Below are 13,390 nucleotides of genomic sequence, written 5' to 3' on the forward strand. Positions count from 1 at the left end.
TTTATATATATATATATATATATATACACATATATGTATATATGGCAAATTTCTAGTTTGTTGATCTTGTACCAAATACATTGTGTTTTCAGTTCTTTGTATAGTAGAGTTTGGCATCTGGATAGAGTCCAGGAATGCTGAAACACATTTGGACAAACTTGTACATTGTAATGAATATTTAAAACACTTTTGTCCCAGGTCCAACTTTACTTATGTTAATAATGACATGAGATTTTTTTTTTTTTTGTGGGGCAATGGGGGTTAAGTGTTAAGCCCAGGGTCACACAGCTAGTAAGTGTCAAGAGTCTGAGGTCAGATTTGAACTCAGGTCCTCCTGAATACAGGGCTGATGCTTTATCCAGATCTGTGCCACCTAGCTGTCCCTGACATGAGATTTTAAGTGCCTTAAATTTTACTTCCCTGTGGACAAATTAGCCTTTCAGTCATGAGCAATTTTAAAACAATTCTTCAGGGCCCAGTTGATAAATGATCAAAGTATGTAAACAGGCAGTTTTCAAAAGAAGGAATCCAAGCTATCAATGGTAATATTAAGATCTAAATCATAGCAACAACAACAACAATACTAATTAGAGAAATCCAAAATTATTAGGTCAATGCACATTAAAGCAGCTTTAAGGTTCTCTCTCATACCCATCTGATTGGCAAAGTTGACAAAAGATAAAAATGACAAATGTTGGAGGGGTTTCAGGAAGACCGGCACATTAGTACACTGTTGGTGAAACTATGGACTGGATTCTGGAAATCAGTATGGAAGTGTGCCCCAAAAGATATTGAATTGTGCATACCCTTTGTTTTTTCTTTCTTTATTTAAAGTCTTGAGTTCCAAATTCTAGCCCTCTCTCATTCCCTCCCTCCCAATCCTCCCCTCTCCCTGAGGTGGTAAGCAATCAGATAGAGGTTATACATGTGCAATTATGTAAAACATTACCATATTATTCATGTGCATACCCTTTGAACCAGAAATACCATCTTAAGGCCTACACTCCAAAGATATCAAGGAAAGAGGAAAAGAACTCATATGCATGAAGATATTTATAACAGCTCATTTTATAGTACCATCAGCTGGGGAATGGCTGAACAAATTATGATATATGCCAACAAGTCGAGTCAATGAGCATTAAGTGCTTCCTATGTGCCCGAAACTGTCTTAAGTACTGGTAATACAAATACAAGCAAAATAAAGGCACTCCCTGCTCTTAAGAAGCTTACATTCTAATGAGAGAAGACAACACATAAAAAGGGGTGGAGGGCTGGTGTGATGGGTTGGGTCCTTCCTTAAAATGAAGGTTTCAGGAAGAACTAATCAGAGGAAGATGCTGCACAAATCTTCCAGGGTTTGAAGGCTTCTGGGATTGGTGAGAGAGGAAATTTCCATGGTGAGAAGGTTTCAGAGATATAAGGCTACTGGCTAGCCCCAGGATGATCACTTGGGGACACATCCAACTTCATGGACCACTCTCTCAAGGCTATGCAGCAGAGCACATCATAGCTTTGGTGAATCTCACTCTCCTCCACCTTCATTCCTCTGGACAAGATGCAGAGCAGACTACCTCCCCTTCCCCATACCACACCAGCCCATCACTGGGAGCATCCTAGTAAGAACCCACGGATCTTCAGTGACTCTTGTAAAACTGAGATTACCCAGCCCCCCTTCTTTTCAGAGCCCTTCCATAACTGTTCTGACTGCCTATATGAATGAGCCTATATGAATGTAATGGAAAATTATTGTGTCTTAAGAAATTTGGAAAGGTACAGTTTTAGAGAATCCTGCCTCTGATGTTTACTAGTCCTGGCTCTTTGGGCAAGTCATTTAACATGTTTAGTCCTCAGTTGGAGTAGCTAGGTGGTGCAGTGGATGAATGCTGGGGCTGGAGTGGAGAAGACTCATTTATCTTCCTGAGTTCAAATCTGACCAAAGACATTTACTAGCTGTGTGTCCCTGGGCAAGTCACTTAACCCTGTTTGCCTCAGTTTTCTCATCTGTAAAATGAACTGGAGAAGGAAATGGAAAACCTCTCTAGTATCTTTGTGAAGAAAACTTCAAATGGGGTCACAAAGAGTAGGACACGATTGAACAACAAAAGGCCTCAATTGCTTCATCTGTAAAATGAGAAGGAATAGGGGTTTCTGAGTTCCTGTACAGTTCCAAAGTTATGATTCTATGATAAATGTTCATTATATGAAAGAAATCTAAGCTTCTTGATTCTTTTATAAAAAAATTTTAAGGGACAGCTATAATTGTATTCATCCCCCACCAATATATAAGAGACCTCCAAGGAGAAGTCAGCATGCTAAAAGGAGCTTACTGACAAGGTAATAACATAAGGAACTTCACAATAAATCCATCCTCAGAAGCCCAGCAGGAGATACATTGGACTCAGAGAATTTCCCAAATACCAATATTCTGAGGTTTTTCCTCTGGTGTGAATACAAAGCCTATTGAAGAAAATAAAGGTTTTAGACAACCACGGGTATGTTAATGGAATGAATCTATTAAAACCCTATTAATTTCTTTTCTCTGGTAAAGGGAAAAAACTGATTTTGAAGATTCCTGAGGTCTAATATAGATTAAAGCGATATTTCAAATAAATTATTGCATCAAAGCATGTTTCCCTCTGTGTTACCTCTTTTGACATATAGCAGGGAAGTGAAAAATGTAAATGGAAGTTTCTTGCTTCTTTCTTATTGGTTTATTTTTAAATGGTGTGGTATTTGGGAAAGGAGAGACAAGATCATGAAGAAGCGATTATGAAGCCCTCGTGGGGAAATGTCTGTTTACTTTCTCCCTCACTAAACAGTCTGAACCTTTATTTGGCTGCACACAGTCAATAGGGGTTCTTCCTCTGTTTAAGTTTGAATTGACCTGGTTCAATTTATTTTCTCTCTGGGGTTCAGAGAAGCCTACAAACTATCCAGACCTCTGATAGTGAAAGCCTGGGGTATAGTGGCAAAGGTATTGTACTGAAGCCAAGAGGACAGTTGTTTGAATCCTTCCTCTGATACTTAATAGCTGTGTGATCTTGGGCAAAGCTCTTAACTTCTTTTTATTTTTTTTTATTTTTTTGTGGGGCAATGAGGGTTAAGTGCCTTGCCCAGAGTCACACAGCTAATAAGTGTCAAGTGTCTGAGGCCAGATTTGAACTCACCTCTCAGAGTTGTTGTGAGGATCAAATGAGATAATAATCATACAGCACTTAGAACAGTGCATGGCACATAGTAAGCACTATATGAATGTTAACCATTATTATTATTAAGTGAAGCAGCTGAATGGGGAGGAAGTCAACTAGTCATATCTGCTCTACTCTGTAAGAAATTTTGAGAAACATGGAAAGACAACAATTATAGGGAAAGAAAAGGCATCTAGTATGAGAGACAGAGGTATCCCCAAGAAGGTATGGGCTCTGAGCAGGGCACAAGGCACCATTTCCTTCCCTGGCTTTGCCATGCCTAAAAAAGCACTCCCTTTCCACAGGCCAAATGAAACAAAAGAGCAACAAATAAAAGAGACAAATGAAAAAATCTCCTATGAAATAATCGTGTGTAGCAGGTGAAAGGAGAGAAAAAGAGCCTAGGACCATAGATCTAGAGCTGGAAGAGATCTTGGAGGTCATTGAGTATAATCCCTTCATTTCACAGTTAAAGAAACTGAGGATGGGAGAAGTTAAAAAAATCTGTCCAGACTCACACAGCTAATGTGCCTGAGGCAGGATTCAAACTTAGATCTTCCTTACTGCCATTTCATCACTCTACCCAGTATATCTCTTAGCTGCCTGTTCTGTTGTTTGTCCTTTGTCCTCAAAGAAGACCAATGATGTCACCATGTTAAGGTCAAGATAGAGTGTGTTTGACTATGTGGCTGATTAGTCCAATAGGAGCTCAATGTGGCAGGCACAAATAGTCCATTTGAACATTTGGGATGGAGAAGTCTCTGGATTTGTGCATCTCATATTTCCTTTGTGCTACTGTAATTCTGCTTTGTGCATAGAGCACAGCACCTTCTTTGATGGGGGTACGCCATTCTAGATGGTCCTGTGGCAGTGTCTTCCATGTCTCACAATTGACCCTGTGAAATAGCAAAGGACCCTTATTAGTCCTGGATGCTATATGACCTGTCTCAATGATCATCTCAACAGGGATTGCACTGAGAGGGGATGACTCAGAAGCCACTGTTCCCCAGTCTTGTGCCTATCCTGTCTGGGATGGTACTGGGAGGAAGGCCCATAAGCTGGAACTGCCAGCTACCTTATGCCAGACCAAAGACTAAAAGCCTTTCATGCATTCTAACACCCCTCCACCCTTACCCTAGAGTCTCCTATGAGAGGTTCATGTAACAGTGACTCTAGCAGTTATTAAGTTATAATGTAAGAAATATTTAGAAGAAGTACCAAGATTTAGTGAAGAAACTGAAGAAGTGAACCACATAAGAAAGCTCCTAATATATTGAAGAAATACTATGAGCTAAGAGCCTTGGGATAAAACTCTAAAAGAAGAGAATTATACTGAAATATTGTAAGTAGAATCCCAGAAAGATAATTTATCTTGACAAGAACTCAGAGTGGGTGGGAAATGAAGGAAGAAAGAAATAAAGAGTGAAATTAGAAGGAATACTTGGAAAAAGAATAAACAGTGTAGAACAGAAGCTAGAAAATATTACCAAAGTATTGGAAACTCTAAAAAATGTAATAGAATAAATTGCCCTCTCCAGTCTTATCAGATGGTTGTGGATACCTTTTCTTCCATACCTGGATTTATTCCTTCCTTGTACTAAAGGCCTGAATCCAACATTGCATCATTGGTGTCAATACTTAATTTTAATCATCACCAAAGATTTAATGAGAATCTACTGTGTTTAATGTATGGGCTAAATATTGGGGATACAGATCAATATAATTCAGTTCAACTAAAATATATATTGGGTGCTTTCTATGTATAAAGAGCACAATTTGGAAGACATGACAAATGTATCAAAAAGATAAATAATGAAACAAATTAATGTATCATAAAACCACATGGATAGTACAAATACCATTGATAGCATGTTCACCGAGGGACAACACACCTTTATGTTTGGGGGGAAGTTTTCTTGCTGCTTATTTTGTCATGCTATTTGATTATTTAATCAGTCTTTTGTTTTGAACAAATGTAGTTTCAGTTTAGCCTGGTAAAAGTAAATACACTGTTAATTGCTCATGAGCTATGATTTTGAGTGGATGCTAACCCCCAAAGTGCCTTAAATCTGGAATAGTTTTCTAGGCTCTCAAGAGTGAGCAAGCATCCTTCCCATTACACTCTACTACATGTTACTCATAACTAGAGAGAAAGGGGACATATGTAGGGAACATTCCTGAAGGGGCATACACATGAAACATGGATGGGCAGGGAGTATGCCTGTATGACTGAAACAACTCATGTCCCTTATACAATAGAGCTGCTAGTGTCCTCTGGCAATGCCATCAAGATCCTCCCTGTGGTGCTTTCTGCAAGATATCTCTGCTATCCATTGGGCATCTCTGTTGAGTAGATGCTGCTCTCTTCTGGTCATTAGCTGTGATGCAGCTTTTTTACTGACCAGATACACTGCTGCCATTGCAGGTCTTCAGCCATGATGATTCCCCCCCCCCCCCCAAGTTACTACTACTCTCTGCTACCACTAACTGGTCTTCACCTGCAGTGCAACTTCTTCCTTGTAGCAGGGAAATCTAACTTCTTAATTTTATAGCTCCAAGAGCTCTTTTGTGATATAAACCCCAGCCAGCTACACCCAGCCAGCTAGTTAGGGAAGCTACAACTATGTAAATGAAAACAACTTTGAAATGACAAAAAATAAACAACCCCCCCCTCGGATTAAGAAAACCCCCCACAAACCAGACAATATTTGTAATAATTTATAAAGCATAGTAAAAACTCTGAAAGTAAAAGTTTGTGAAAACTCTTTTATTCTATTTTACTGAACTTTTTCTATTTCTAGCTTTGTGTATTGATGAAGCTTCAACTGAGATTATGTTGTAGCCATTTCAACAACAACAATAATAATTATTTTTTTAATATGATGTACTGGAAAAAATTACCAATAATTTTTCTAAAAATCTCTAGTTCTTTCAATAAATTTTCTCACCAGATTTTCTAATATATCTGGCTTGCTATGCTTCCATTCTAAATGTGGTGTTTAGAACTGAACACAGCTCTTCTGAAATTATCTGATCAGCCCAAATTACAGTATATTATTCCATCCCCCCACTTTTTTGGTACATTGTACTTCTATTAATGCAACAAGAGTTGGCATTCCCCTTCCCCCCTTCTCCCCAACCAAACATCATAAGTAAAGATGGCAGAATGAGCAGTCTTGTTTCATAACATAGTATAAAACAGTGAATGGGGCAATGAGTCTTAAAAATGCTAGATATAATACCCAACTAAGGTAGATTATTCCAAAAGTCTTTTATATATAAAATAGGAAGGAGAGCAACACAGATAGAAAATGGAATGGATTTTCCAGCATTTTTAGAGCAATCAATTCTCATGATCAATGACGGGGGAAATACTATATTTGTATATTTACAACCTTGGTCCCTAATGTGCTGTTTGAGGAAGCAGATATACAACATAAGGTAACAATGTCAGGAAGAATAGCTGCAAAAGAAGAAATTCATGCTGTAGGTAACACCATTTTGAAATGAATGAGTGACTGATTTTTAAGATACTCTAGGTGGGGGAGAATGCCAAATAACTGAGAATACCAAATGACATGGATTGACTCATTGCCAAAAAAAAACCCCACCAAAAACCCCAAACTCCCAAAATGGTGACAAAAACCCATCAGCAACTACCTACTCACATGCCTACTTTCTCATTTCTATAAAATCTTTATAAGAATCATTTACACATCTATCAAGGGCATTTTTTATGGAAGCATGATAAGGATGGTAACAGGCAGAATTTTGAGAATAATTTTCTATGGCAGCCCACATCTTCGTAGTCACATTATTGATTGAAAGGTATAGAAAAGTCAAGTACTGCTATATTTATGGTGGCTAATTATTTTTTTAAATATTTGATTCAATAGAACAAAAAGGTTCTGTCTTCCCATAAAGTATTCATCACATATATATTAAAATTATGCAAAATCCCAATGTAGATACAATCACAAAGATAACTTCACTCAGCGATCCCCTGGTGGTTATTAACACCACTCAAAACATGAAGAAGACAGATGCTTGCTGAAGGTGTTTGACACTGTCACGAAAAATGTCCTGCATTTAGCCTGGATAGATGAGGGATTCTATGTAAATGGTGAAATTTTCAGTGTTCGGGTGATATGTTAATTACATCAAACTGAGGAACACTACAGGTCCTCCTTAATAAGATTCATGGTCAGTCAAAAGAGATTGGCCTAACAATCAACAAAGGAAAAACGAATTAAAAATAATCATTCCACAGACAATGACATACCATCAAATTGCATGTTTATTCAGTAATTCTGTCATTTTCAACAAATATTGCAGATGGACAGTGAATTGGATCCAGAACTCTATTGAAGGAAGAGCAGGCTGCATTGCATTCAGCAAATGAGGCAACACTTTCAATGATCCACAAATTATTGTACAGTAGTGATACAGGGAACACTATTGCTTCCAAAGAACTAAAGATTAGTACTACATAGAGGACTATGGAGAAGTGCATGGAAGGTGAGCAAGCTGGAACATATAACCAACAAGAAATGACAGAAAAACAAAATGTAAAATGGATAATTTTGATTATGTGAAATTGAAAAGGTTTTGCACAAAGCCAATGCAAGATTAGAATGAAAGCAGAAAACTGGGGGGGGGGGGAATTTTACAGCAAGTATCTCTGATAAAGGCCTCATTTCTCAAATATATAGAGAACCGCGTCAAATTTATATGAACATAAGTCATTCCCTAATTGATAAATGATCAAAGGATATGAACAGGCAGTTTTCAGAGGAAGAAGTCAAAACTACTGTCATATGAAAAAATGCTCTAAATCACTGTTGATTAGAGAAATGCAAATTAAAACAACTAAGTACCACCTCACATCTATCAGACTGACTAATATGACAAATAAAAGGAAAATGATAAATGTTGGAGGGGATGTGGGAAAAGTGGGACACTAATGCACTATTGGTAGAGTTGTGAAGTGATCCAACCATTCTGGAGAGCAATTTGGAACTATGTCCAAAGGGGTATAAAACTGTGCATACCTTTTGTTCCAGCAATACCACTGCTGGGTCCATATCCCAAAGAGATTATAAAAAGGAAAAGAACCTATTTGTTCAAAAATATTTATGGCAGCTTGTTGAAAACTATTTTTACATGTAATTGGAAAAATACTATTAAGTTAAAAAAAATTGAGGAATAGTAGATTGACAGCTGAGTGCTATACTGGTACTCAGGTAAAAAGTTAAAAGACCTAAGGAAAGGCCTCTACTACCCAACAAAGTCTATGTAAGATTTATAAGAGAAAATGGGCAGGATGGCAGAGGATGGAAAGACATGAAGAAGTTGCTCTCTGTACCATTTTAAGGATTGTACACATTAATGAATCATGATCTACTGAAGTTTTTTAACTGATTCTTTTTTTTTTAAATGTACAGCTATTTCCTAATATATACACTCATTCTACACCTCTCCCATGTAACAAGGAAAAAGTTAAATGAAACTTATACAAAGTCTATCGTGTTACCTGGATCTAATAATTTAGCAACCCAAATCAAAAAAGGAAATTATGTTAATTTGGCTGTTAACCCTGCAACTACAATTAATGTGGTATGCAATATTCCATACCCACAGTGCCCCATCTCTCTAAAGGAGAGAATGTGCTTCATCATCTGTCCTCTGGGAATTGAGACTGGCCCAGGAAAAGATTGATCCAGAAATAAATATAAATAGACTAAGTATAAATAAAATTTAAATATAAAGTAACTATAAATATAAGGTATAAATATAAAAATTATATAAATATGATCATTTTAGTCAAATAATTTAATAATTATTTTATGGGAGAGAGATTTTTTTTTAATGCAGCTCCACAGGGCAGAATTAGGAAAAATGAGTAGAAGTTACAGGGTGACAGATTTTGGCCCAATGATTCCTAAATAATTAAAACGTTACAAAAACAAAATAGATTGGGATATTATAGCTATTATTCCTGCAGGGGATAAGGGACTGGACTAAATGCCCTTAAAGGCACCTTCTAGCTTCTATGATATAATATTATATAACATAATATGATATGATACAATCATATCATTACATGATATAAGATTGCCTATTACATTATGTGGTCTTATTTTGTTATATTTTATTACTCCTTCCTTTGTATTCCTTAGAATGTGAGCTCCTTGAGGGCAGGGACTGTGTTTTTGCCTTGGGTATCCCTAGTGCTTAGCACAGTGCCTGGCACATAGTGAGTGCTTAGTAAACAAACAATTACATAAACAAATAAATAAATGATTTTTAAAAATTATTTATACATATTCTTTTTTTTTTTTTTTTAGTGAGGCAATTGGGGTTAGGTGACTTGCCCAGGGTCACACAGCTAGTAAGTGTTAAGTGTCTGAGGCCGGATTTGAACTCAGGTACTCCTGACTCCAAGGCCAGTGCTCTATCCACTGTGCCATCTAGCTGCCCCTATACATATTTTTTTAAAATTTTTATTTACCAGAGAGCTCATTTTTTAAGTTAAGCCAGGTGAACCAGAAATAGGTCATGTTTGTATGTTGCCTTAAAGTTTGCTCACTGCTTTCCTCACAATAACCTGGTGATGTACATAGTATAGTTTTTGCAGATGGGGTAATTTCGGCTTAAATAAAAGTAACTGTGGTTTTCCTTTATAAGTAGATATCTGGATGACTCTGATCTATTTACCCCTTATTTTGTTTGCGATTTTGATGGTCTTTTGGAAAAGACAGAGGAAGCTGAAGAAGACCCAGCAATACTGGGGTATTCCCCAGTATTCTCTTTTCCGAGGTTATGCAACAGGTACATTAAAGCATTTTGGAAGGCCTTCCTATGTTCAAGTGTCCGTTCTTTGAAATAGACAAATCTCATGACCCATTTATAAACATCCCATTGAAGATTGTTATCTCCTATTAAGGGCATGGAAGGAAATTCTGTAACTAAAACAGATGCTTTCGCCCACAGTTTCTAAAATCAGAGGGTATTCATGAACCTCCCTACAAATTTCAAAGTGTAAGTGGGAAACAGGAACTGTTAAAACTGAAATTCTGTACTAAAGCAGTTTTGTCCTTAATGGCAAAATAAAATACATTACTTTCCACTTTCTAGGAAGGTTGCAACTTTGGAAAATAATATAATGACTTTACTTGGATACAGAAAAGTGAAAAGATAGGCTCCATGACTGAGACAAGTTACGTTGTTCTGTTGGGGTAGAAAATATTTGCACTTTAGGGTAGAAAGGTGATGCATGATTCTAGGTGCCTTTGAAAAATTCACTAGAAACATTTCAAAGGAGGAAATTCTTGGCATTCTTTTTTTTTCTGAATAGATACTTCATAAAAATAGTTTTCTTCCCCTTGTGAACATGGGCATATGTGCTCCCAGATATAGTTCATCCCACACATGGTAGGAAGAAAGATTGACCATTTATAGGATAAATTTTCTAGAATGAGAGCAGAAGCTGATGTGATGTAATCAGATTAAAATTTTGGATAATTCTATCCCAGGCCACCATTCAATTTATGTAGAAGAAGCCTGTTACAGATCTTTGACAGACAAAAGGGATGAGAAGAAAGCCTCTGCTATGCAGAACCTTCAATAAGGGGTCAGCAATCTGAGGAAATGTGAAAGTTGGCAGCCGGTTGTGACAATTGGGTAATACTGAGATGAAAAAAAAAAAAGACTTTAAAATAGGAAACAGTGATATAAAGGTATAATGAACTACCTGAAAAACACCAAAGTCAGAACTTTAATGAAAATGGCAGAAAAGTTAATTTAGCTCAAGTAGAAAATGGTTTGTAGAGAAAAAAATTGTAGGAGAGCAATTGGTAAATTAGAAATTGAATTTATAGAAGAGATGAGAGAATTATTTGAAAAACATGAGTTTTAATGTTTTAGAGTTAAGTAGTAGGAAAATCCATTTGTTTTAACTAAAATGATTACATCTTCTCAATATGATAATAATAGATAACACTCAATTAGCAGTATAGAGGTGTTTTTTGGGCAACTCCATTTTAATTTTTTTTTTTGTCTCACTGCTTCTAAATTCAAAAAGATTCCAAAGTCACAGAGGGAGCTTGATGTTATATTCTAAGGATCACATGAAAATATGATCTGGTGCTATTCATAGCATTCCTGAATTTTTGCTAGTTTTTTTAAACCTAGACCTCCTGACAGTAAATTCTTTATAGTAAGAATGATTCAAACAGTTTAATTTTTTTTGAATAGCATTTTTAGTGTAGGTTAATTTTGTATAGTTTGGGTTTCTCACATTATAATTACACTGGAATTGGTTTACAACTCTTGTGCTTACTTTTTTTTTATCTTAGACAAGTCATTTATGTTAGTCTCTGTTTTCTTATCTGTAAAATAAGAAGTGATACTTGCACTAAGGTACCATAGAAATTTTATCATAATTTATAAAGCCGTGGTAACAACTACCTTACTTAACTTCATTTTGACCTTGTGAGTATCAAATAAAATAATATAGGGAGAAGTGAGATTTTTTAAAAATGTAAAATATAATTTAACATGCCATAATTGATGGTTATATTTCTGATGCAACGATTTAATTCACTTTGTATATAGATTTGTAGAATAGCAAGTGGTATTCTAATAGGTTGCATTTTATTTATATTATTTGTATATATGCAAATCATTTCTATGGTGGATTCCAAATAGCAAATCTTATTAAGCATCAAAATCTTAGCTGGCTAAGGACTCCACTAAAGACCTATTCTGATGCCTTGTCACCATGGAGAGGTTACCACCACTATAAAATCAGGGGGTTATGCTGGGGTGGGGTGGGGGGCATCTTTCAGATTACCTATCAGCTCTAAATCTGTGATCTTATGACTCTGGGTTATGAAAGGTTATGTCAGCAGAGCATAAGCTCTGGTAGGTCTTCCCAAGCTAGAAAAGATTTTAATTCCAGCCCAGTAACAAATTGTGCATCTGCTATTTCAGAGCCAGCCTAACATTTCAAAGAGGCCCATGTCCACTCGTAGGTCATCAGCTAAAGATTTTTTTTTTCTGGCCAGACTTACTCATGAAGACCAGTCCCTTAGATTTGAAAGAAGTACAATCTGCTATGATATAGGAGACTGTGAATTCCTTAAGAACAGGGATTAATTTTTGCTTTTCTTTGTGTAATGGGGCTTTGATTTCTGTATGCCTAGATAACCTCACATGTAGGAGATCCTAAAGACCTGCTTCTGAGAGATGACATTCTGAAGTCTTCTACCCTGTGGGTGGGAGTAGCCTTTTTCCATTGACTATGTAGTTGTAATGGGCTGCATCTTTCCTGTTCACTCACAGGTGGGGCACCATGAACTGATCTATTGAGGGAGGTAGTCCTTCTCCTGGACCCTTTTAGGCCCTGTGACCCTGGGCTTGGGGTTTGGGTCTTTTTGTTTTGCCATTTTCAGTTCTAGGTACAGATGGTGGAATCTCTAGGCCTTGGGCAGCGGGGGCAGGGGAGGGAGGGTTAGGGATCAACTCCCTTAGAAACAGGAATCCAGTTGGGATGTTGCTGTCCGTCCATTAGGGAAGCCCTAACAAGTCAAGTGGTAGGATTTGAGCTCAGGGACTTAGAACTTTACATATAGGAACTGAGCTGGGTTATGAACCTCATCATCCTCCCCTTTCAGAATCTGGCCTGGGTGAGAGAGAGACACAGAGAGAGAGAGAGAGACAGAGACAGAGACAGAGACAGACACAGAGACAGACACAGAGACAGACACAGACACAGACAGACACAGACAGACACAGACAGACACAGAGACAGACAGAGTTAGAAAGAGCCAGAGTAGGGGGGAGGGTAATTATGCCATATTAGGGAAAATGTTTGCATGTTTGTTCTTGCTATACCTCTGAAATATTACTTTGTAAAAGCTAATCTGGCTGTTAAGTGGTTAAATGGAATTGGGTTGTAGGGGATCCCTAAAAATCGAAGGAACACCATTAGTGGGGGCTGGAGCCAATGGAAGGAGATTAAATACCCCTGACTCCCTTAAGGATCCTGGAGAACTGTGGGAGAGAAGTGAAATGTAATATTCATGGCCTTCACAGGCAGTGTCAACCAGGGTAGCCACCTTACATTTGTCTCCCCAGCACTTAGCAGAGTGCCTAGCACATAGTAGGCACTTAATAAATCCTTGCTGACTGCATATTCA

Source organism: Dromiciops gliroides, chromosome 1, assembly GCF_019393635.1.
Source record: "Dromiciops gliroides isolate mDroGli1 chromosome 1, mDroGli1.pri, whole genome shotgun sequence".
In the NCBI taxonomy this organism is placed as follows: domain Eukaryota; kingdom Metazoa; phylum Chordata; class Mammalia; order Microbiotheria; family Microbiotheriidae; genus Dromiciops; species Dromiciops gliroides.